At 47.0% G+C, this 27,023-nt stretch overlaps 1 long non-coding RNA gene across 1 annotated transcript; it reads left to right on the top strand.

Annotated features, from left to right (window-relative positions):
• Positions 1–1,261: 1,261 nt before the first annotated feature.
• Positions 1,262–25,616, top strand: LOC137426597 (uncharacterized). Its single transcript, XR_010984376.2, has 4 exons — positions 1,262–1,324; positions 2,196–2,390; positions 20,494–20,669; positions 23,449–25,616. It is a non-coding gene; the product is annotated as an uncharacterized LOC137426597 (long non-coding RNA).
• Positions 25,617–27,023: the final 1,407 nt, after the last annotated feature.

A 27,023-nucleotide genomic window follows, 5' to 3' on the forward strand; every position in this document is an offset into this window, starting at 1 on the left:
TGCACACACAAACACACACACACAAACAAATACACATGCACACACAAACACACACACACAAACAAATACACATGCACACACAAACACACACACACAAACAAACACACACACACACAAACAAATACACATGCACACACAAACACACACACACAAACAAATACACACACACACACACACACACACATGCACCCAAAAACACACACACACAAACAAACAAATACACACACACACACAAATACAAAATCATACACACACACACACAAATAAATACACACACACAAACAAATAAATACACACACATAAACACACACACACACACACACACAAACAAATAAATACACACACATAAACACACACACATACACACACAAATAAACACACGCACACATACACACACAAATAAATACACACACATAAACACACACACACACACACACAAACAAATAAATACACACAAACCGGAGTGATCAACATACTTGTACATAAAAAAAATTTCCCAAGTAACAAACAGACTCAAAGGCAATAATATCCTCTGCTCGGGCGAGGGTAAATATCTGTATAAAAATAAAAGCCAAAGTGTACATTCTCAAATGTCTGTGTCCCCATCCCAAAGATCTTTATGCAAATGGTATCTCCTTCTGTATTCGTCAAACAGGTGATGTTTTATTATTTTTATCGAATTTGAAAGCCCACTTCAACCTTGAACAATTTGCTATTGTAGGTGAATTTCAGCTTGTGTTACCTGCATAGCATTTCCTGCCATTCCATGATTTTGAACAGGGATGTGCAGTGGCAGAATATGTCATCGGGAACCATGGATTCTGAAGGTGTATGCGATGCAGAAACCTTTACCTGAATACCTTGGACAACACGACAAACCGTCATTCACAGGTAACCCACTGCGGTTTTATAAACATTCTGCTCTGCCGGGAAATGAAACCCTCAACTTGACAAATCGGACACTTTAATCCAAACTGTAAACTTTGTTGTTTCAATTTCAAAAGTATTTTTAGATGTTTCCAGATATGGATTTGCTCCTGCCGGCTGCAGTTGATTTCTTTTATCTTTTTTGGGCAAAGTGGAGGAAGTTTTCCATTTGTCATCACTCAGCGCACACTCGACTCGTAGCGCTCCGCACGTGCGGTTGCGCGTGTGTGGTCACCGGCCTCAAAACTTTCGACCAATCAGAAAGTGCTCTCTGCACTCGCTCCGCCCCCACGCTTCCCCGGGGGCCGCCCCTGCGAGGCCCTCCTTGTTCATCGTCACTCGCTAAGTTTCCGTGTTCTAGATGCTTCGAGCTTGTTCTCGGCGGAGCGGAAGCACGGTAACCGAGCCGCAGTCCCCTTTGCCTGACGTCCCTTACCCTTGATTTATGGACCCGTGTTGTGTTCAAAAGGAAATTACATTTTGAGGAATTGTCGAAATTCAATATTCTCACCTCGGTGAAAGGAAAAAGATGTTGCTTCCCAATCAACGTTGGTGGAGGAAAAAGTTGCAAATTCGATTTAAGAAAAGAAATTTTTTGCACTTGTTCTCACCTTTTTAGAAGTATAAAAACATTTGTTAGCACGCACTCCCGCCAAAATGTATCATGTCGAATTAGAAGAGGAGGTTTTTTTGTACAGGACCAAACTGCAAAAGAAGAGCATCAACTGCTTCATAGCTTCTCACCTGTGAAACTTCGGAAGTGAACTTTGAACCCGTGTTAAGTCTAACCTACAGTGGGGCCCCACTGTGCACAAGGTGGGCAGATATACCTGCTCATGGGGAGGGAAGAAGAAAAACAAAAAGTGGGCCGCAAAAGTAAAAACTTACACGCGCCATTTTAAAAATTCCCTGAAACGGATCTTCACCGAAATGGAATCATTTCGTCCTCGTCAAACACCCAACCTGTCCACCAAATTTGGTCGGAATCCATCCACAACTTTTTGAGATATCCTGCTCACGGACAGACGGACAGACAAACAGACAGGGGTGAAAACATAACAATCCCAGTCCACTTTTGGTGGTGGAAGCAAATATATTAAATAAATTGGGGATTGTAATTTGTACCTGCCTGGACAGTTTTGTTGTACAATTTTGAGGCAAAAGAGCAGATATATACCAGGTGAGTCACAATGTCCCAGGACACGGTTTTAGCTGCTTATACATGATTTGTTTACACCATGTATTTATACTGTTTTCTTTTTTTGCAGATAATACAAATTTGAAGATTATTAAATTAAACCAAGATGGCAGACATCAGTCCATTTGCACTGAAAGAGAGGCTGGTAGTGCTACCATGAGAGGACAAACACAAACAAGACGATGAAACAGGTGCAAGAAGAATTCGAGGAGTGTTTTGGAAAGCCAGCACCGTCAAAATTAAATCTTCATCTTTAGGATAAAAGGTATTTTACACTGGAAGTGAACTCGACAGCAAGCGCAGCGGAACGACCAAACATTAGTGATTTGAGAATTCAAAACATTAAAACATCGTTTTCTGATCTCCGAAAAATCATTACGGAAACGTTCTGCAGAGTTGGGTGGTTCATATTCTCAATAGGGATGTATACATGGTGGTGTAGTGGTGTAGTGATGTATACATGGTGGTGTAGGGGTGTAGTGATGTATACATGGTGCTGCAGTGGTGTAGGGATGTATACATGGTGGTGTAGGGATGTAGGGATGTATACATGGTGGTGTAGGGGTGTAGTGATGTATACAGGGTGCTGCAGTGGTGTAGGGATGCATACATGGTGGTGTAGTGGTGTAGTGATGTATACATGGTGGTGTAGGGGTGTAGTGATGTATACATGGTGCTGCAGTGGTGTAGGGATGTATACATGGTGGTGTAATGGTGTAGTGGTATAGGGATGTATACATGGTGGTGTAGTGGTGTAGGGATGTATACATGGTGGTGTGATGGTGTAGTGGTATAGGGATGTATACATGGTGGTGTAATGGTGTAGTGGTGTAGGGATGTATACATGGTGGTGTAGTGATGTAGTGATGTATACATGGTGATGTAGTGGTGTAGGGATGTTTACATGGTGGTGCAATGGTATAGTGGTGTAGGGATGTATACATAGTGGTGTAGGGATGTATACATAGTGGTGTAGGGATGTATACATGGTGGTGTAGTGGTGTTAGGACGTATACATGGTGGTGTAGCGATGTATACATGGTGGTGTAGTGGTGTAGGGATGTATACATGGTGGTGTAGGGATGTATACATGGTGGTGTAGGGATGTATACATGGTGGTGTAGTGGTGTAGGGATGTATACATGGTGGTGTGATGGTATAGGGATGTATACATGGTGGTGTAGTGGTGTAGGGATGTATACATGGTGGTGTAGGGATGTATACATGGTGGTGTAGGGATGTATACATGGTGGTGTAGGGATGTATACATGGTGGTGTAGTGGTGTAGTGGTGTATACATGGTGGTGTAGGGATGTATACATGGTGGTGTAGGGATGTATACATGGTGGTGTAGGGATGTATACATGGTGGTGTAGGGATGTATACATGGTGGTGTAGGGATGTATACATGGTGGTGTAGGGATGTATACATGGTGGTGTAGGGATGTATACATGGTGGTGTAGGGATGTATACATGGTGGTGTAGGGATGTATACATGGTGGTGTAGGGATGTATACATGGTGGTGTAGGGATGTATACATGGTGGTGTAGAGATGTATACATGGTGGTGTAGGGATGTACACATGGTGGTGTAGGGATGTATACATGGTGGTGTAGGGATGTATACATGGTGGTGAAGGGATGTATACATGGTGGTGTAGGGATGTATACATGGTGGTGTAGGGATGTATACATGGTGGTGTAGGGATGTATACATGGTGGTGTAGGGATGTATACATGGTGGTGTAGGGATGTATACATGGTGGTGTAGGGATGTATACATGGTGGTGTAGGGATGTATACATGGTGGTGTAGGGATGTATACATGGTGGTGTAGGGATGTATACATGGTGGTGTAGGGATGTATACATGGTGGTGTAGGGATGTATACATGGTGGTGTAGGGATGTATACATGGTGGTGTAGGGATGTATACATGGTGGTGTAGGGATGTTGTACTGGCAAACCGAGTTGTTAGGGTTAAAATTTGATCATTTCCTAAAAGGTTTTTCGAGGCTGAATTAATCTCAGAGCAATTACCACGTCATGATGGGGGTGATGAGTCATTAAAAACCGAGCTGGCTCACCCATCATGTTCAGGTTGAAGTAAGATGTCTGGCCACACGTTATTCTGATCGGCTCATGAATATGCTTTCTGACATGGCCGAGCATGACCTCATTACTCATGGTATTTAACATTCCCAGAAAAGAAGGTCATGGGGCATTTTGGGGTACATTTTGGCAAGTTGCAGGACTTTTTCTTTTTAAAGATGTTGAACAATTTCGAACTGAATTTGAGATATTTGTTCTCAAGGAAAGTTTTGAGTTTTGGGACTTCTCATCTGCCATAACAAATGCCTTGCAAGTTCTTTCAACCTATTATTTTCACTACCATCTCTGCAAAATTACTGAGGGGTATTGTAGCAATAACCTCGCTGGTTTACGCATGCCAAGGTCTTTCGCGAAGAGTCGGAGAGTTACCGCCAGCACCCTGAACAAATGACAAATTCCTGATCAAATCGCCTTCAGTCGAAGGGCAGGCCTGGCCGGCCGGTTCTTGAAACAATTGGGCCAAAAAGCTTCTCTGGCCGACCGCACAACAAGGACCTTTGACTCATTCTGTAGACTGTGATTTCCTTGGCATCTCTGCACCTCTCCATCCTATTCCTCAAATTGTCCCTTTCAGCTCTCTGCACCATCCTATATCTGCATGAATGTGGGTGATATGGCGGTCTTGCCTCACTAACTCCCTGGACCAGTTTGCTCCAATTCGTCGGGTTCACTATGTTTTTTCGTTCAAAATTTTTGGAGATTAGCAAAACGATACATTTTTGGAATATTCAGAGCATGAATGAATGAATGAATGAATGAATGTTGGCATTTGCGTAGGCACCTTTGCGAAAATGGCACCAGGACAGTGATGAAGATCTGTAAAAGCATATTCCTGAACGGTATAGACCTCGTAGATCCTGTGTATAGGACTTATAGTTCAATCTGATACTAACAAGGCTGCTTACTTGCTTTATAAACCCATACCTATAACTTCAAAGGACTTGCAATATCATGTATTATGTAATACAGTTATATTGAAGGAGCTGGGGCTCCCACGTCGATCAGAAGAATGGACGCGACAAAAAGCTGGAATTCATCTGAGTTGCTTTATTGAAATCAAACACTCAGGCACTCTGAAAACCCGTTTATCGGTCAGCAATATATATCTATTAACCCAGGGGGTTTGCCCAGGCCCGGCGCCAGGGGGCGTGGCCCAGCGTCCTGGCTGCGGCCTGGCAAGTTGAGGGCGAGCCTGCCCGGGCGTCCTGGACGAGCCCGGCATGGTGATCGCTCCGCGTCCTTGATAGGTGCAAGGCGATTGTGAAACCCCAGCGGCAGCCGCTACACACGTCCCCCCAGAATCGACTTGCACCGGCAGGGTCAACTTGAGGGGGGTCCTGATGACCCGGCCGAAGCGACCCCTGGCGGGTCGTGGGAGGGGGTCCGGTGAGGTGGTGGGCGGTCGAGTGGGGGGCCCCGTGGACGGGGGGCGGCCTCGCCGCGGCGGAAGGGCCACCCGTGGTGGGTGGTCGACGTCCACGTGCGCCGGCTTGAGGCGGTCCACTGCAATCCGGTCCGACCTGCCGCCGATGTCGATGACGAACGACTTGTCGTCCCGTCGCAGCACCCGGAAGGGCCCGTCGTACGGCGGCTGGAGTGGCCACCGATGTGCGTCGTGACGCACAAAAACATACTCCGCTGTGTGGAGTGCTGGGGGGACGTAGGACCGGGGGTCACCGTGGTGGGATGTCGGCACGGGGGCAAACCGTCGGGCGGCCTCCTGGAGGTCCGAGCGCTGGTGAGCTGCGGACCAGGGACTGGTAGCGTCGGGCACGAATTCGCCCGGGACGCGTAGCACCTGGCCATAGACCAGCTCGGCGGTGGATGCCTGGAGGTCCTCCTTGGGGGCCGTGCGAAGGCCCAAAAGGACCCACGGCAGCCGGTCGGCCCAACCGCCGTCTTGAAGGCCGGCCATGAGCGCGGCCTTCATGGAGCGGTGGAATCGCTCGCACAACCCGTTTGCTTGGGGGTGGTAGGCCGTAGTACGGTGGAGCTTGACCCCCAGGTTGCGGGCGACCGCGCCCCACAGCTCGGAGGTGAACTGTGGTCCGCGGTCTGACGAGATGTCCGCCGGTGCGCCGAAGCGGGCGACCCAGGTGGCGATGAAAGCCTGCGCCACGTCGGCGGTGGTGGTGGAGACGAGGGGAACGGCCTCCGGCCACCTGGTGGTCCTGTCCACCATGGTGAGCAGGTGTGTGAACCCCCGTGACGGGGGGAGGGGGCCCACCAGATCCACGTTGACGTGGTCGAAACGTCGTTCGGGCACGGTGAAAGGTGCCAGCGGGGCCTGGGTGTGTCGGTGGACCTTGGCCCGTTGGCAGGCCGTGCAGGCGCTGGTCCAATCGTGGACGTCCCGACGAAGGCCGTGCCAGACGAAACGCGCCGACACCAGCTTCTGGGAAGCTTTCCGGCCCGGGTGGGAAAGGCCGTGGAGGGAGGCGAAGATGCGGCGTTGCCAGGTGACGGGCACGATGGGGCGAGGCTGGCCTTGGGAGACGTCGCAGAGCAGGACAGTGTCCGCACAGGGGATGTCGGCCAGGCGGAGGCCCGTGTCCGCCGCCCGGAGGGCTTGCACCGTGGTGTCGGTGGTTTGGTCCGCCGCCATAAGCGCAAAATCCACGCCCAGGTGGACCGCGTTCGCGCTGGCCCGGGAAAGACAGTCGGCCACGGCGTTGTTTTTGCCGGCGACGTGCCGGATGTCCGTGGTAAACTCCGACACGGCGGAGAGGTGGCGCTGTTGGCGGGCCGACCATGGCTCCGTGACCTTGGCCATGGCGTAAATCAACGGCTTGTGGTCGACGAACGCCGTGAAAGGTCGGCCCTCCAGGAGGTGGCGGAAATGGCGGACGGCCAGGTGTAGACCGAGGAGCTCCCGGTCAAACGTGCTGTATTTGAGCTCGTTCGGCCGGAGCTGCCGGCTGAAAAAAGCGAGTGGCTGCCAAACCCCGTTCACCCATTGCTCATGGACGGCGCCCACCGCGTAGTCGGAGGCATCCGTGGTGAGGGCGATGGGAGCGTTGAGCACCGGGTGAGCGAGCAGTGTTGCGTCGGCGAGGGCCCGCTTTGAGCTTTGGAAGGCCGCATCCATTGCTGCGGACCAGACGATGTCGTGCTTGGCCGGCTTGCCCCGGAGGACTTCGTAGAGGGGCCGCATGAGGTGAGCAGCGCGGGGCACGAAGCGGTGATAAAAATTCACCATTCCCAGGAATTCCTGCAGGGCCTTTATGGTGCGGGGACGCGGGAACGTGGTGATGGCCTCGACCTTGGTTGGCAGCGGCACGGCCCCGTTCTTGGTGATGTGGTGGCCCAAAAAATCAACGGTCGTCGTGCCGAAGTGGCATTTGGCCAGGTTGACGATGAGGCCGTGCTCGCTGAGGCGCTCGAACAGTGTTCGGAGGTGGAGGAGGTGCTCGGCCCGGGACGTGCTGGCGACGAGGATGTCGTCCAGGTAAACGAAAAGGAACAGCAGGTCACGCAGCACGCCGTCCATCAAGCGCTGGAACGCCTGAGCCGCGTTCTTGAGACCAAACGGCATCCGCAAGAATTCGAATAAGCCGAACGGCGTGATGACTGCCGTTTTAGGGACGTCGGCCGCCCTGACAGGTACCTGGTGATATCCCCGTATGAGATCAATCTTCGAAAAAATGACCCGTCCCGCCAGACGGGCGGAGAAGTCTTGGATATGCGGGATCGGGTACCTGTCGGGGGTGGTAGCGTCATTCAGACGGCGGTAGTCGCCACACGGGCGCCATCCACCCCCCGGATTTGGCACGATGTGCAGTGGCGAGGCCCACGCGCTATCGGAGCGCCGCACGATGCCGAGGTGCTCCAACGCGTCGAATTCGGCCTTCGCTACGGCGAGCTTGGCTGGGTCGAGGCGGCGGGCCCTGGCGTAGACCGGCGGGCCCGTGGTTGGTATGTGGTGCTCGATCCCATGCCGTACTGCGACGGCCGAAAACGTCGGCCGCGTGAGGGCCGGGAACTCCGTGAGCAGGCGAGCAAACTCGTTCGCCGCCGGGACGGTGCATGCCAGCTCGGTCGGCGCGGAGCTGCTCAAGGTGCATACCAGGGAGCTGAAGGTTTCAGCGTTGATTAAACAACGCCGTTGGACGTCCACCAGCAGTCCGTGTGCGCAGAGGAAGTCGGCGCCTAGCAGAGCCACGGGCACGTTGGCGGTTACAAACGTCCAAGCAAAGCGTTGGCCGCCGAAGCAGAGGGTGACGTTGCGCGGGCCGAAGGTGCGGATAGTCGATCCGTTGGCCGCAACTAAGGAGGGGCCGCAAACCGCGGATTGCCTGTCCTGGTCAGAGGCGGGTATGACGCTCAGTTGGGCGCCGGTGTCGCACAGGAAGCGCCGTCCGGACGCTTTATCCGTGATGAACAGTAAGTTGCCCGTATGGCCGGCGCTCATGGCTGGTAATGAACGCCGGCCCGGCCGTTTCCCGGCCTGCCGAAGGTGCACGGGGGTCGGCATGTCCGGGCCTTTTGTCCGAACCTGGCATGATAGTAACACCACGCTTGGTCGGGTGGAGGTGGTCGGCACGGTAGAGCGGCCGCCAATTGCGTCGGCAGTTCGGCCGTCGACTGTGCCGGGTGCTCGGGCGCCATGGTTGTTGCGTCGGACGGCGGTGGGTCCCATGTCGCCGCTGCGATGCGCCGTCCTGCAGCGGAGATCTTGTCGGCTTCTCTGGCAAGGGCCCGGGGATCTGTGATCGTCGTGCTTGCCAGGGCGAGGCGTACCGGGTTAGGCAGCTGACGGAGGAACAGCTCCCGGAACAGGAATGCCGGAGAGTGCTCGCCGAGCAGTGAAAGCATGTAGTCCATTCGCTCGGAAGGGCGCGTGTCGCCGAGCTCAGGCAGTTCGAGCAAGCACCGTGCACGTTCCGCCGATGGGAGGGCGAAAGCATCGAGGAGAAGCTGCTTAATCGCGCCGTATTTGTCAGCGGCTGGCGGGCTTTCGAGGAGGCTCAGGGCGCGGGCTGCGGTAGCCGACTCGAGCGCAGCTACCACATGGTGGAAGCGGGTGTCGTCGGCCGTGATGCCTCGCAGGGCGAACAGGGACTCCGCCTGTGCGAACCAAACCGCAGCGTGAGCCTCCCAGAAGGTAGGCAGTTTAAGGGCGACTGCCGTGTCCATGTCGATAGGTCACCAATGAAGGAGCTGGGGCTCCCACGTCGATCAGAAGAATGGACGCGACAAAAAGCTGGAATTCATCTGAGTTGCTTTATTGAAATCAAACACTCAGGCACTCTGAAAACCCGTTTATCGGTCAGCAATATATATCTATTAACCCAGGGGGTTTGCCCAGGCCCGGCGCCAGGGGGCGTGGCCCAGCGTCCTGGCTGCGGCCTGGCAAGTTGAGGGCGAGCCTGCCCGGGCATGCCCGGGCATGCCCGGGCGTCCCGACCGAGGCCTGGCAAGTTGAGCGCGGGCCTGCCCGGGCGTCCTGGACGAGCCCGGCATGGTGATCGCTCCGCGTCCTTGATAGGTGCAAGGCGATTGTGAAACCCCAGCGGCAGCCGCTACAATATCACAAATATAAAGACAATGGTTTTCAACTACCTTTGTTTGTGGCTTTTCTATAATCCTGAGCACTATTTTGAGGCCTTTATTGGATTCCATGACCCAGAAAACATAGGATTAGCATATTGAATTAAGTTTCTAGGTTGACTAGAAGCCGAGATAGCGCAAAATATGTATTTTATGGCGGCCATTTTGAAAATCCAAAATGGCGGCCATGCAGGTGTCTGTGCAAATGCCAACATTGATTTTCGGATTCTCCATGTTCTGATGATTCCAAAAATGTACAGGTTTGCTAATCTCCTAACATTTTGAACGAAATTATATTTGTTAACATTGTGAACCTGACTAAATTAGGTGTATCTCACCATAGCCAGGTCTTCGTCGTTGCCACTGGCTTCACCAATCTCGATCCGCAACCGCTCTAGGAGACCATATTTTTATACCAGCAGGGCCTGAAGGCTGGTGTTCCCCCTTGCTGTACCACCTGCATTCCCCTAAAGCCTAAACCATGTCATCCTCTATTCATCCACCCTCATCCATTCATCTACCCTTATCATCTGTAAGCAGGCCGATGATCTGTGATTGTCGTCTTACTAACAGAGGAATCCTCCATGCATTGTGTTCCTCCATGCCTGTCCCTCGATGTACTGCAGTTTGGGTGGAGGTGGTGAGCTCTTGATAAAGGGATCTGAAGTGAAGGCCCGCTGGGCCGGTTATTTTGAGAGGCTCTACCAGGCTGACCTACCAGCTCTTGAGTTGATTGACAGAGGTGTTACTATCCCTATTGTTGACCCTCCAATCAATTGTGAACCGCCGTAGATTGTGGAAACACAGATTATGGAGATCCAGTGGAAAGGGAGCAAATCTCCTGGAATTTGTGGCATCCCTGCTGAACTTCTTTAGACTGGCGGAAAAGCTGTACTCATGTCGTTGACTCATGTACTGACTCATGTTGACTGATGTACTCATGTCAGTTCTGTGCTTTGTTTGGAGCACAGGCATAATCCCAACTAACCAGAAGAGGGGTCGTATCCTTTTCTGGAAAAGGAAGGGTGATCGCCAGGACTGCAAAACCACTGAGGGGTGATGCTGCTGTCAGTGTCGGGCTAGGTCTGTGCTCTGATAATAATTATTGATAGGGTTTGCTACCACCTGCTTGAGCACCAGCACCCAGAGCAGTCTGGCTTTATACAAAGGGGTCAACGATTGACCGTATCCTTCCTCTTCTGGTCCTCACTGTTCACAGACGAGAGTGCTTGCAGCCTATGGTGTTCTCTGCAAAGCATTAGACTCGGTTAATTGGGATGCCCTCTGGAGGAGCCTCGGTCTTCGTGGGGTGCCACCAAAGCTGATCGATCTGATATCTGAACTATACCCTGATACTAAGTGTGCTGTCCGGTGTGTTGGTTCCATTTCTGACTTACTAGAATATAAGACCCGTCGCTTCGCTGATGGAAATACCAATCTTTATTTCGATGGCTAATCCATGGGGGAAGGAAAAAAAAGGATACCTGGGAGATCCTGACCTCTACATGGATAGCCAACGTCTCGTGTTGGCATTTGTCGTTTTTACACGCATGTCCATGTACCCATAAAAAAAATTGGGTTTTTTTGGATCAAAAACACTCCCAGGAGTTACCCGAATCCACCGTAGTTGGATTTATTGAAATCTGTTAATCCATTCTCAAGTTATAACACGACAAACAAACAAACAGACAGATAGACAGACAGACACGGCTCCTTTTATAATATAGATTGCCAGGTGCCACTGGAGTTCATTAGCGGTGTGTACATTGTTTTTAAAACTTGTATGGAATGAATTCTAGGGAGGATATCGACATCCTTACAGGGGCCCTCAATGCACCAAATACAATAAGGAGTCGGAGCCATTGGGATTACGTGTCTCCTGGGTCAAGACTAAGATTCAGGCTTTCATTGACATCTTGGATCCTGCTATCCTGTCTGTCCCTGTCTGTGGTGAGGATGATGAGGTCACAGCGAGATTCGCTTACCTTGGCAGTGACATTCATGTCTCTGCATGTTGTGAGCTCGAAGTCAATAGACATTGAGGTCAGGCATGGGAGTCATGGATTCACTTGACCATGGGTGTGGCACTGCCTGTATTAATGCAGGAGGACAAAAGTCCGAATTTTTATTGTTGGCTTAGCGGTTAGGGTGCCGGCTTGGGATCCTAGGATCCTGGGTTCGAATCCTGGCCGATCGCTGAATTAACACCAGGGGGGTTGACTCAGCCTGTCATCCTTCCGAGGTCGGCAAATTGAGCACCAGTTCACTGGTAATTCCCTGTGTGTCGCAAGAGGCGACCAACAGGGTTGGCGGCAGGAAGGGCATCCGGCCATAAAACATTGCTTCAAAAAGGGGACCACGGTGCCCGAAAAAGGTCTCCCCCTGCTCTGCGGGGAAAAATGGCCTCCAAAGGTGGTTCTTTTCTTACTCTTACCAAGGATCTGAGACAGACGTAACTTCTTCAGCACCAGGTCTCTTCGGATAATCCTTGGCTATCGCTGGTTGGACTTTGTGTCTAACGAGGGTTTGCTGAGAGAGACCCAGGTGATATTTGTTACCTGTCGAGGCCGTGAGCATCAACTGCGGCTGTATGGACATGTCCCTCATTTTCCTGCTCACCAGATTCTCTCTGTGAGGGAGCCTCATGAGCGGTGGAGGTCAACGGGCTGACCACGTGTCTCGTGGTTGAAGCAGATTGAGTGACATCTCGAGGAGATGGGGATAGGCCAGGCACCTGCCTGGGGGATGTCTAGGCAGAAGTGTACGTGGCTCCGGCACATGCTCCCATACCTGAACTGATCAGGTGTCTCTTGCATCATAGTAACGTAAGGTAGGTGGGACTATGAGGCAACTCTGTGATATTTTGGGGCCGTAGGTGGTGGGCCTCTGTAAAAATAGAAGTTTATGGCAACTCCCAATGCAAACGAGCCATTTTTTCTACTAGTTTCTACACAATGGATAACACTACTAGTATTATAATTACTATAACTAGGGCATTGCCCGTACTATATCTATATCTAAAATTATATCCCCCCCCCTCTATTTACATGCAATGGTTTGGTCCAAAGCGAACGGCTTCCGGAGTTTGGTAAAGAAATCGCCATCGCGTGCACAAACGCGCAGGAAAGCGAATGAATCGCAAATTCGGTTTTATTAGTTTTAAAACATAGTTTAACGCCAACATAGTTTGCAAACGTGAAATAAATGAATACGCTCTCAAATGTGCCATCCGAGGCAGAGTGTGTCCTCCACGTTCGGCACACGCGATCGTTCGCTGCTCTCTGATTGGTTGAATCGTTTTTTGGACATAGCTCGGTAAGTAATTGTCCGATTAATATGAAACCTTGGAAAGGCACATCCTCGGGTCCCCAGCAATATACCTGGCAAGTTAAAAGTATATCGGACCCGTGGTTGTCGAGAAACAGCGGTCACAGACAAACAGACGTACAAACGTACAGACGTACAAACAGAGATTACTGGAATTATAGATAGATGTAAATACTTTCAGCTAGGGTATGGTCCAGGCTGGTATATCAACAGTACCACCTTCAGCATTGGAATCGAAATCGCTTTCCATGAAACACTTCAGGGAATTTACTGCATCACAGATATTTTTAAATCATCAAATCCAAACATGATCCAAACAAAAAAACACACGACATGAGTATGCTGTAAGCTCATACAGTAAACATTTACATGTAACCAAATTAATTAAAGTAAAATCTATCTATACACGTACGAAACCGCTATATCAAATCACGTGTGCAATATGTAAGGTCCCCGAAGTTTAACACCTCTAATTAGGTCAGGTGGAGGGTGACGTTCATTCGAATTCAGAGAGAAACACAAATATAGTAAATAACAGGCATAGCATTAGCCAAGGGGAAAGTAACTCATTAAAAATAGTATTTTGTGATTTTGAAGAACGGAGTGCCAATTTAATTGTTGTAACATGTTACTTGTTTCTGTGATGAGTTGTATAAATAATTATCTACTATATAAGAGAGATGTCTGTCTGTCCGTCTGTCTGTCTGTGTGTCGCCATTTTTCTCAGAGTTGGCTGAACGGATCTTTGTCAAACTTTCAGAGGTTCATCAGTGAGTGCCTGGGAGTGTTTTAGGCCAAAAAAAGTATGAAAAAAAAAAAGATCATTTTTTTGGAGTTAAAAAAAAAATCGCTCGATAGTGCCTAAGCCTTATTAAATTAATGACAGTTATATACAAGTACACATTCGCATAAATAAATACAAAACAATCACCAGACATTTGAATACAAATAAATCAAATAATTCCGGAAGTGTACGAAGTTGGTAGTATGGCTTCTTCTTCTTCCTGATCTGCATCACACTTAACTCAGAAACGTGATGAACGCCACATTCACCCACCAACATATAAATGAACCCCCTTCCTCTCCTGCCTCCCCTCCTCCCCCCTCTCCCCCTCCCCTTGCTCCTCCCCCTTCCCCCTCTCCTCCCCTTCCCCCCTCTCCTCCCCTTCCCCCCTCCCCTCCCCTCCCCCGCCTCCCCTCCCCTACCCCCCTCCCCCGCCCGGCAACGCCGGGTACTTCTGCTAGGCTTTTATATATAGCAATTCTATATTTCTTCTTTATAATACTTGGCTCCAATATACATGATTTATCGTTGTTTCAGGTTGTTTAAAAAAAAAGCAGTGAAACACCCATCATAGGTTACTTTTTTTCTGGGCAACCTTGTTTAACTGTGATGAATTGCGACGATTCCCAGATTTTGGATTTGTACCTAAAGAGTCTCCACTTGTTTCCCAGATTTTTGAATGGTAACTAAAGAGTCTCCACTTGTTTCCCAGATTTTGGAATGGTACCTAAAGAGTATCCACTTGTTTTCCAGATTTTGGAATGGTACCTAAAGAGAGTCTCCACATGTTTCCCAGATTTTGGAATGGTACCTAAAGAGTCTCCACTTGGTTCCCAGATTTTGGAATGGTACCGAAAGAGTCTCCACTTGTTTCCCAGATTTTGGAATGGTACATAAAGAGTCTCCACTTGTTTCTCAGATTTTGGAATGGTACCTAAAGAGTCTCCACTTGTTTCCCAGATTTTGGAATGGAACCTAAAGAGTCTCCACTTGTTTCCCAGATTTTGTGATGGTACCGAAAGAGTCTCCACTTGTTTCCCAGATTTTGGAATGGAACCTAAAGAGTCTCCACTTGTTTCCCAGATTTTGTGATGGTACCTAAAGAGTCTCCACTTGTTTCCCAGATTTTGGAATGGTACATAAAGAGTCTCCACTTGTTTCTCAGATTTTGGAATGGTACCTAAAGAGTCTCCACTTGTTTCCCAGATTTTGGAATGGAACCTAAAGAGTCTCCACTTGTTTCCCAGATTTTGTGATGGTACCTAAAGAGTCTCCACTTGTTTCCCAGATTTTGGAATGGTACCTAAAGAATCTTCACTTGTTTCCCAGATTTTGGAATGGTACCTAAAGAATCTCCACTTGTTTCCCAGATTTTGTGATGGTACCTAAAGAATCTCCACTTGTTTCCCAGATTTTGTGATGGTAACTAAAGAGTCTCCACTTGTTTCCCAGATTTTGGAATGGTACCTAAAGAATCTCCACTTGTTTCCCAGATTTTGTGATGGTACCTAAAGAATCTCCACTTGTTTCCCAGATTTTGTGATGGTAACTAAAGAATCTCCACTTGTTTCCCAGATTTTTGAATGGTAACTAAAGAGTCTCCACTTGTTTCCCAGATTTTGGAATGGTACCTAAAGAGTATCCACTTGTTTTCCAGATTTTGGAATGGTACCTAAAGAGAGTCTCCACATGTTTCCCAGATTTTGGAATGGTACCTAAAGAGTCTCCACTTGGTTCCCAGATTTTGGAGTGGTACCGAAAGAGTCTCCACTTGTTTCCCAGATTTTGGAATGGTACATAAAGAGTCTCCACTTGTTTCTCAGATTTTGGAATGGTACCTAAAGAGTCTCCACTTGTTTCCCAGATTTTGGAATGGTACCTAAAGAGTCTCCACTTGTTTCCCAGATTTTGGAATGGAACCTAAAGAGTCTCCACTTGTTTCCCAGATTTTGTGATGGTACCTAAAGAGTCTCCACTTGTTTCCCAGATTTTGGAATGGTACCTAAAGAGTCTCCACTTGTTTCCCAGATTTTGGAATGGTACCTAAAGAGTCTCCACTTGTTTCCCAGATTTTGGAATGGTACCTAAAGAGTCTCCACTTGTTTCCCAGATTTTGGAATGGAACCTAAAGAGTCTCCACTTGTTTCCCAGATTTTGTGATGGTACCTAAAGAGTCTCCACTTGTTTCCCAGATTTTGGAATGGTACCTAAAGAATCTTCACTTGTTTCCCAGATTTTGGAATGGTACCTAAAGAATTTCCACTTGTTTCCCAGATTTTGTGATGGTACCTAAAGAATCTCCACTTGTTTCCCAGATTTTGTGATGGTACCTAAAGAGTCTCCACTTGTTTCCCAGATTTTGGGATGGTACCTAAAGTCTCCACTTGTTTCCCAGATTTTGTGATGGTACCTAAAGAGTCTCCACTTGTTTCCCAGATTTTGGAATGGCACCTAAAGAGTCTCCACTTGTTTCCCAGATTTTGGAATGGTAGCTAAATAATCTCCACTTGTTTCCTAGATTTTGGAATGGTACTTAAAGAGTCTCCACTTGTTTCCCAGATTTTGGAACCTAAAGAGTCTCCAATTGTTTCCCAGATTTTGGAATGGCACCGAAAGAGTCTCCACTTGTTTTCCAGATTTTGGAATGGTACCTAAAGAGTCTCCACGTGTTTCCCAGATTTTGGAATGGTACCTAAAGAGTCTCCACTTGTTTCCCAGATTTTGGAATGGTACCTAAAGAGTCTCCACTTGTTTCCCAGATTTTGGAATGGTACCTAAAGAGTCTCCACTTGTTTCCCAGATTTTGGAATGGTACCAAAAGAGTCTCCACTTGTTTCCCAGATTTTGGAATGGTACCAAAAGAGTCTCCACTTGTTTCCCAGATTTTGGAATGGTACCTAAAGAGTCTCCACTTGTTTCCCAGATTGTGGAATGGTACCTAATGAGTCTCCACTTGTTTCCCAGATTTTGGAATGGTACCTAAAGAGTCTCCACTTGTTTCCCAGATTTGGAATGGTACCTAAAGAGTCTCCACTTGTTTCCCAGATTTTAGAATGGTACCTAAAGAGTCTCCACTTGTTTCCCAGATTTTGGAATGGTACCGAAAGAGTCTCCACTTGTTTCCCAGATTTTAGAATGGTACCTAAAGAGTCTCCACGTGTTTCCCAGATTTTGGAATGGTACCGAAAGAGTCTCCACTTGTTTCCCAGATTTTGGAATGGTACCTAAAGAGTCTCCACTCGTTTTTACCAGATTTTGGAATGGTACCTCAAGAGTCTCCACTTGTTTCCCCGATTTTGGAATGGTACCTAAAGAGTCTCCAATTGTTTCCCAGATTTTGGAATGGCACCGAAAGAGTCTCCACTTGTTTTCCAGATTTTGGAATGGTACCTAAAGAGTCTCCACGTGTTTCCCAGATTTTGGAATGGTACCTAAAGAGTCTCCACTTGTTTCCCAGATTTTGGAATGGTACCTAAAGAGTCTCCACTTGTTTCCCAGATTTTGGAATGGTACCAAAAGAGTCTCCACTTGTTTCCCAGATTTTGGAATGGAACCTAAAGAGTCTCCACTTGTTTCCCAGATTTTGGAATGGTACCTAAAGAGTCTCCACTTGTTTCCCAGATTGTGGAATGGTACCTAATGACTAATGAGTCTCCACTTGATTCCAGATTTTGGAATGGTACCTAAAGAGTCTCCACTTGTTTCCCAGATTTGGAATGGTACCTAAAGAGTCTCCACTTGTTTCCCAGATTTTAGAATGGTACCTAAAGAGTCTCCACTTGTTTCCCAGATTTTGGAATGGTACCTAAAGAGTCTCCACTTGTTTCACAGATTTGGAATGGTACCTAAAGAGTCTCCACTTGTTTCCCAGATTTTAGAATGGTACCTAAAGAGTCTCCACTTGTTTCCCAGATTTTGGAATGGTACCGAAAGAGTCTCCACTTGTTTCCCAGATTTTAGAATGGTACCTAAAGAGTCTCCACGTGTTAACCCAGATTTTGGAATGGTACCGAAAGAGTCTCCACTTGTTTCCCAGATTTTGGAATGGTACCTAAAGCGTCTCCACTCGTTTTTCCCAGATTTTGGAATGGTACCTCAAGAGTCTCCACTTGTTTCCCAGATTTTGGAATGGTACCTAAAGAGTCTCCACTTGTTTCCCCGATTTTGGAATGGTACCTAAAGAGTCTCCACTTGTTTCCCAGATTTTGGAATGGTACCTAAAGAGTCTCCACTTGTTTCCCAGATTTTGGAATGGTACCTAAAGAGTCTCCACCTGTTTCCCAGATTGTGGAATGGTACCGAATGAGTCTCCACTTGATTCCAGATTTTGGAATGGTACCTAAAGAGTCTCCACTTGTTTCCAGATTTTGGGATGGTACCTAAAGAGTAGAGTCTCCACTTGTTTCCCAGATTTGGAATGGTACCTAAAGAGTCTCCACTTGTTTCCCAGATTTTGGAATGGTATCTAAAGAGTCTCCACTTGTTTCCCAGATTTTAGAATGGTACCAAAAGAGTCTCCACTTGTTTCCCAGATTTTGGGATGGTACCTAAAGAGTCTCCACTTGTTTCCCAGATTTTAGAATGGTACCTAAAGAGTCTCCACTTGTTTCCCAGATTTTGGAATGGTACTGAAAGAGTCTCCACTCGTTTTCCCCAGATTTTGGAATGGTACCTAAAGAGTCTCCACTTGTTTCCCAGATTTTAGAATGGTACCTAAAGAGTCTCCACTTGTTTCCCAGATTGTGGAATGGTACCGAATGAGTCTCCACGTGATTCCAGATTTTGGAATGGTACCTAAAGAGTCTCCACTTGTTTCCAGATTTTGGGATGGTACCTAAAGAGTAGAGTCTCCACTTGTTTCCCAGATTTGGAATGGTACCTAAAGAGTCTCCACTTGTTTCCCAGATTTTGGAATGGTATCTAAAGAGTCTCCACTTGTTTCCCAGATTTTAGAATGGTACCAAAAGAGTCTCCACTTGTTTCCCAGATTTTGGGATGGTACCTAAAGAGTCTCCACTTGTTTCCCAGATTTTAGAATGGTACCTAAAGAGTCTCCACTTGTTTCCCAGATTTTGGAATGGTACTGAAAGAGTCTCCACTCGTTTTCCCCAGATTTTGGAATGGTACCTAAAGAGTCTCCACTTGTTTCCCAGATTTTAGAATGGTACCTAAAGAGTCTCCACTTGTTTCCCCGATTTTGGAATGGTACCTAAAGAGTCTCCACTTGTTTCCCAGATTTTGGAATGGTACCTAAAGAGTCTCCACCTGTTTCCCAGATTTTGGAATGGTACCTAAAGAGTCTCCACTTGTTGCGCATTACTCAAGCGCTTCGGCAGAATATTTCAACCTCGTAGTTTCTCTGAGTCTGTATTGTTTTCAGGTGTGCTGTTGTCTTTCTTCCTACCCCTGCCCGCAACCTCCATTCCTTCTAAAACCTGGAAACCTTTACCTGATCTTAAGTGTTTAAATCGAAGAATAAAACGCCGCAGCCTCACTCTCACGCAAGAGTGGGATTGCACACTATATTGCTCCCACATGTTGTTTGGAATGACTCTGGTTCCATCTAATCCCCTTTTTGAGTCGCAGGACATCTGATGGTGCTTCTCGAGTGTTCAAAGGACTCCCCGAGGGAGGTAAATTTCTTACAAATATCTTGGCGTTCATCTGAAGGAAAAAGGTATCTGTTAACCTTGTTTTGTCAATCCCCCGGAAGTCCGAGTCTCCCCCAATCACGTCTTGACGATGAGGTTGCCGGTTCCGATTTTCCAGAGGACATCTTGAATGAAGCTCCAGGTGTGGGTTTCCCAGACGATACGTAAGCAAGGAAAGCATGTAAGCCTGCGTTGTAAATCCTGTGTCACAAAAGACATTTCATCCTTTGCCAACTCCAAAAATGCTATTTGTGTATCGGTAACGACTCCTGACATGTGTGCGGAAATGGCCGGCTTTCCCTCGTCTAGATGTATATGTTCTGCATTAAGCTCTTGGGTTGCAGCTCAGCCAGGGGCCTGGAATGTATATCGTCCTTGGTAATATTATCAGTGGTGTCAGCGGGCAAATCCCTGTACGTCTGCTTCTCATGTCCGCACACCTGAGGGCCAAGTGTGAAGCACCTTTGTGCTTAATCTCGAATACATGAAAAGGCTCCAATTTCTGGCAAAGCTTGCCTCATGTTGTAATGTTAATATGCACATCTGCTGGTTTGAGCAAATCCTTGCACGATGGGAATTATGAATGGACGTATGCTAATTATCTGAGAGTTGTTCGGAATATAATGTTTAAAATTTTATTGGAAATGCAACATCAGCTATGGAAGTGAACAATGAGTAATACGGAGGATAGTTCTCCATATGCATGTCTGTGTTTCCTGCTAAGTGGATGTACGTGGCGTTTTTCTGTTACTAATTGCTGCAGGTATTGTAACGTCAGCAACACCCATTCCATCCTACATTCCAACGCACCATTGAATATGGAATGTCTTTAGTTTGTGAATGTTCGGAAAAAGAACGCTTTGAAGAGATTGCGGAGATGGGCAATCATTGCTTGGCAATCTCAGGTTATTGCAACTGTGATGTGATGTTTTTGCCGTCGGCAGAAAAATCAAGGACCATTCATTTTTCTGGACCAGATGTTTCGAGGGGTGTGGTACCTACAGGTAACCACCATGTGAAAGAAAGTGAAGCGACGTTTCAGGTTTGAGTCCTTCTTCCAACCACCGTCTTGCACCTCAGACTGCGGATCTGGGTCAGCGAGTGATGCTTATGGAAGCAGGTGTGTTTTGAACATATGCGCATGTAAACGTGCACTTGCGTGTACGTGTACAAATATTATTTCCTATGGTGAGATGCTTTTGTTAACCTGATCTTCAAGGATCTGACCATTTAACGAGAGCACCGTGTGCTGAAGAAAACTCACTCCACTGCCATGTTAATAGATTGGAAAAGTTTACTTATCATGAACTTTTGTAAAAATGTAAAGGCGTTTTATTTCCTACTAGTGAGATACCTGTGCTATGCATGGGTGGGAGGCCAGAAGCAAACAGGCAATGCAGATACAGCGAATGCTAAAGCATGAAATCAATAAATTCCACATTCCTGTAGCACCCTCAGTCGCACGTCAGACAAGTTCGTGGACAATGGACAATGGACAATGGACAATGGACGTAATGGACAACAAGTCCGTGAAGGACTTCCATGAAAAACGTACCCGTTTGCAAACAAACGGGTACGTTCACGTGTAGAAACATCGATCGTGGGTCTGTGGCGAATCTGCATATGGCGATCCGCGAAGTTCACGTTTAGAAAGTAGAAACCATCACGGCATGTCGTCATTCACTTGAACTCGATATCTCTTTTTTCATTCCAAACAGCATAACTCCAGTCACAAATTAATCACAAAATAAACTTTTAACAACATTTTAAATGTTTCCTTCATTGTAAAAACTACCAAATCAACAGTTAAAAGGATTTTGAGCCGATAGGTGTTACAGCCTTGGCAAGATCGATGGAGACAGTGATCTGTTAGCGTATACACCGCCCAAATAGCTATGTGGAATTCTCTCATGTGGAGATTAAACTCACGTTGTTTGAACTTTGGCCGAGGTCATTATTTACTTTTAATGATGTTTATATACGAATCAAAAAGAAGATAATTGGTTTTGGGTCGTCCTTTCCGTATATCTCGTGGGATTGTGAGTTGGAGAGACGGCCGTGATGGCAGGGAGGGGGTTGGCATTCTCTCAAGCAGGGATTCAACCCATGTCCTAAAAAAGGTCTTTGTCCGAGGTCACCGAGTCCGATTGGTGCAGCCAATCGGTGCAGCCGTGGAAAATAACATTATGCGGGAGTCCAACCTGGAAATGCTGGAAGCCAAACCTGAAATTGGAAAAACAATAGACTATTTTACTCCAGGAAATCCCAGGATTACCCACCCGAAAATCGTAGCGATAGGTTCAGCCGTTTTTGCAGTACCTTCAAACGGACGGACAGACAGACGGACGGACAGACAGATATTTGATGAATTATAGTAAGATTAAAATTGCTTTGTTCCACCTTATATTTGTCATTTATAATGAAAATAAATTACCCACAGGGAAACTCATTAAATACAGTATTATTGTGTGCATACAATTGGTGTGCTGTATTGTTTGAAAATTCAACTTTCTGGGGAGACGAGGGCAAACTACCCCAAATGGATGAAGTGGCTCTCCTTGACAAAGTGTTAATTTAGGGTTCATCACCTAGTGGTACCTGCGGATATTGATAGAAACTTAGTCAATGAATAGAGCGTGGTATCTGTCATTGCAAGGCAAAGTATCAAAACTATGTGGAGCGTAATCCACAAACAAAGGGAAAAATTATCAGATTATTCAAATAACTTGTCGCGTTTTTATGGTACCGTACTCATAGTATTTGGGGTCAAAATGGATTTGTCGGGCTCCTTTAAGAGGAGACGAATGTGTGTGCTGTTGGTTGTTATATCCTTATGTGGGAATCAGAAGGTGGAAAGAAGTAGCACCTCCGTTTCAGTAACTCCTCAGTCACATTTGCTCTACAGCTAGGATACGGCGGCCGTACCCCCCCTAAATTGACAGAAACGTGCGGCGGCCGCAGAGTTTCTGAGGTGGCCTCAGGGTGGCCCTAGGGCGTATGGCTATCTTTTACAGGCCGTAGGGGTCACCGTGGAATTATAGTGCGGAGTTATAACTTTTTTCATTTCTAGGTTGGCCGTAGCAATTCGACAAGCCGTAGCCATGACAACTGTAAGTGCTGTTATACATATGAAAAAGAACTGGTATATATACCCACTCGTTACCGTCCGTCTGGCCGCACGTTTGCCTTAGGGCCCCCCTGCGGTCGCCTTGAGGCTACCTTGCGTCTGCCCTGAAAATTCTATGGCCGCCGCAGGGACGCCCTAAGGTCACCTTGCGACATCAAATCAAAGACCGTACGGCACCCCCACGTTTTCGGTCTCCACAATTTCTAAATACCCCGTGTGGCTACCCGAAAAATAAAAACATATGTGACTGCTACATTGTGTGACCGTGGAAATACTGCGGCCGCCCTATAATTGCTAGTGGCCGTAGATTTTTTAGACCCTACGGCCGCCGAGCCAAATGTGACTGAAGCATAAGGGACCATGATTCTTGGACCAGTTTGTGAAGTTTGTTTTTATTCTCAAAGTTTTGTTTGGAGGACTCTTTTGAAGATCGTCACCGAGTCCCGGACAGCTTCCAACTGTAGTTTGTCTGTCATAATATTCCCAGGGATGATTTTTTAAAAGCTCTGAGGTTCTTCTGTAACATTTCCGTTGTTCCAATTATCATTTTCTTCATGTTCCTGGTCAACATCTTGATTTCTGTGTTGTTAGGCCAAAACCACTGGGTACTGAAACCTCAAGTAGCAATTCAGGCTTTTCTTTTTTGTACCTCAGTACCATATTTGGTCGCAATGCTTTGTGTTCTATGCTCATGCTTGTATGGGATCATTAGGTCGTACATGAGTGTTATTTGCTTATTTTCAATGATTGCTTTTGGTTCATGTTTGTTCAGTTTCGAGGGCTGGTGATACGCAGCAAGCAAGGGACCTCACCCCTCACTTCCAGACCAACCGGGCGATCGGAACCCATGCCCAACACCCATGGGGCAGGTGGCCCTTGTTCCTATGGTGAGGACCTGGTGTCCCGACCGCCATCCTTTGGAGTGGGTGGACGAACCCCCCACCTGCATCCCAGCAGCCATAAATACCCAAACCAGCTACAACGCCACTCCACGGGCACCTGCATCATGCCTTTGAACTACAGACTGGGCATGACGAGCACACCACCATGGGTGGAGGACGCACCCTCCGCGAGTGGTCAAAGCGTGATCAGCGGTTTCCGAAGACCGATCCAATTTCAGTGGCTTTTTGATTAGTTTAATTAATTATTATTATTGTTTTTTTAATGTTGGCTAATGGAATTTTGGTTGAGCTTGACTATACCCCGAACTGGAAGCACGTCCCAACACCTTATTCGAATCTGAAGGGACGGGGTTCTCCTGACCCTGTGGCTCCTGAAGCGGAAAGGGAAAAGCGTTCTGTTACTGTTAGTAAATCCACCCGTCGCGCCCGACTAGAGGTTTAGATGTTTGATGATTAGGTAGGTCTTGGCGGGCGGTTGAAGGTGTGTGCAGGTAACGCGGCCGCCTTGACCGACCCAGGTCGTTAAGAAATAGTTCCTTCGGTCGAGCAGGCTGCACCCATTGTGGGCTGCGGAATTAGCAATTCAGTCTTTTTTTTTGTACCTCAGTACTACATCTGGTTACAATGCTTTGTTGTCCCCCGTCGCACCGCGGAGCGAAAGGGGGACTATGGTTTTCCCCTCCGGCCGTGTGTGTGTGCGTCCGTCCGTGCGTGCATGTGGCCGTGCGTGCGTACGTGCGTGCGTCCGTCCATCAGTGCGTGCATGTGGGCGTGCGTGCGTGCATGCGTAAGCGAAGGACCGAATTCGAATTTGGTGTGTGGGTGCAACCAACGTCAAAATCCAAGATGGCCACCACCATATATATGTCTGAACTTTGTGAGCGAAATATCTTGAAAAATAAGCGAAGTACCAACTTCTAATCTGGTGTGTGGGTGTATCTCGGCACAAGGAAGAACGCTATTGAAAATTGGGTCGCCACGTGAAAATCCAAGATGGCCGCCGCCATGTATGTCTGAACCTTGTGAGCGGAATATCTTGAAAAATAAGCGAAGCACCAACTTCTAATCTGGTGTGTGGGTGTATCTAGGCATAAGGAAGAAGTCTATTGAAAATTGGGTCACCACGTGAAAATCCAAGATGACCGCCACCATATATACGTCTGAACCTTGTGAGCGAAATATCTTGAAAAATAAACGAACTACTAACTTCTAATCTGGTGTGCGGGTGTATCTACGCATAAGGAAGCACGCTATTGAAAATTGGGTCGCCACGTCAAAATCTAAGATGGCCGCCACCATATATATGTCTGAACCTTGTGAGCGAAATATCTTGAAAAATAAACGAACTACTAACTTCTAATCTGGTGTGTGGGTGTATCTACGCATAAGGAAGAGCGGTATTGAAAATTGGGTCGCCACGTGAAAATCCAAGATGGCCACCGCCATGTATGTTTGAACCTTGTGAGCGGAATATCTTGAAAAATAAGCGAAGTACCAACTTCTAATCTGGTGTGTGGGTGTATCTACGCATAAGGAAGAACGCTATTGAAAATTGGGTCGCCACGTCAAAATCCAAGATGGCCGCCACCATATATATGTCTGAACCTTGTGAGCGAAATATCTTGAAAAATAAACGAACTACTAACTTCTAATCTGGTGTGTGGGTGTATCTACGCATAAGGAAGAACGCTATTGAAAATTGGGTCGCCACGTCAAAATCCAAGATGGCCGCCACCATATATATGTCTGAACCTTGTGAGCGAAATATCTTGAAAAATAAACGAACTACTAACTTCTAATCTGGTGTGTGGGTGTATCTACGCATAAGGGAGAATGCTATTGAAAATTGGGTGGCCACGTCAAAATCCAAGATGGCCGCCTTGCGTCTTCCACTTTGTCAACTCACCACTTCACCGACGGGGGACCTAGGCGTAACGCTTGTTTTCTTTGTTCGTCCTTCATGGGATCATTAGGTCGTACATGAGTGTTATTTCCTTATTTTCAATGATTGCTTTTGGTTCATGTTTCCACGAGTTTTGTGGAACTGGGATATTGTAATTTCTGCAGATGTGCCGGTGGATTACTCTATGTACTGTTACATGTTACCTCCCCAAACTCCAGTTACGGTGCCCCTCAGAGTCTCGAGAGGGAATGCGGCAGAAAGATTTGTTATTTTTTGTGTTCTCATAAACCATGTTAAAACCACACCAATGCAATTGTAGAACAAAAGAAGTAATTGTATTAAGAACTCTCACACACACTATAATAACACTATTAAAGAAAGTACATTGAAAATATCACTGGCATCAAATTATTAACAATACCTATGATGGTACCATCATTCCCCCAATGCTCTCAAAGCAATAAACGGACGATACGCCAAACGTGAGTGGAATGTAACATTCCATAAAGTCTGTGCACGGATCCCCATGCTGGTTGAAGGTCAAAGTAGTGCAGAACGGAAAATCAATAGGCAGGTATTGGCACGACTGTGGATGAGGAGTTACGAGGTGAGAGGTTGATAGGGGAATTGAGCCGATATGGAAACCAACGGCAATCAACACGATGAGGTCGATATGGAATTCCCAATGACAAACTTGATGCACCAGACGGACGGTCTCCTCGAGGGAAAATGGCGGATCGGCCTGTAATGGAGGCGCTTGCTTTCCCTCCAACAATAACTCACGGTTGGTAATAAAACCTGAGACACAGGTTTATTTGCAATCACAATATGTGACGATGTCGCGGGCAATCCCTTTCCCGGGAAGCCTCAACTCATTCGCGATCAATATCAAAAAAGTCCGCTCGCAGCCTCGATGCGACTCACGTCTGTCTCCTCCTCTCCCTGCCGATGTCCTCCTCTCTCCTCTTCCGGTTTCTTTTCCGCATTTTCCTTTTCCCTTCACAAACATTTATTTTTACCTTTTACTAAAGTTATCTCCATTTCACACAAAAATCTTAACAACAATATTACCTGAAACTAAAAATCCTACAAGTACATAATAACAACAAAGGCGGAATTGACAAATCCATAACAGTACCTTGTTGTGCCTTTGGGTGTACAGCTGTTCTGATTTGATTTTTTTTACATCCTGATAGGAGGTGACTCTTACCTTCTGTTTCTGCCTTGCAGAACATACACTTGTCCGATTAACTCATTCCTGCCATTTTCTTAAGGCTATTGGTGTCGTGTCTTTGGTCTTAAGCATTTATTATGATTTGTCCTTCATCCCAGTTGAGCTGACTTCTTCTTAGCCATTCCAAGGAGCCTTCTTTGTCTATCTCCAATCTGTCCAACTCTTTTTTATATCTCCCTGCTCTTTTGTCATTGACCCAGTTGTTGGTGTATCTGTTGATATTTTGTTTTTTATTTAGTCTTTTTCGCAATTGTTGGAGCTGTATTTGTTGCTGTTTTACTTTCTTTTGTGACATCTTGTATTCACAC

This window comes from Myxine glutinosa, chromosome 5 (genome assembly GCF_964187855.1).
Source record: "Myxine glutinosa chromosome 5, kmMyxGlut1.1, whole genome shotgun sequence".
In the NCBI taxonomy this organism is placed as follows: domain Eukaryota; kingdom Metazoa; phylum Chordata; class Myxini; order Myxiniformes; family Myxinidae; genus Myxine; species Myxine glutinosa.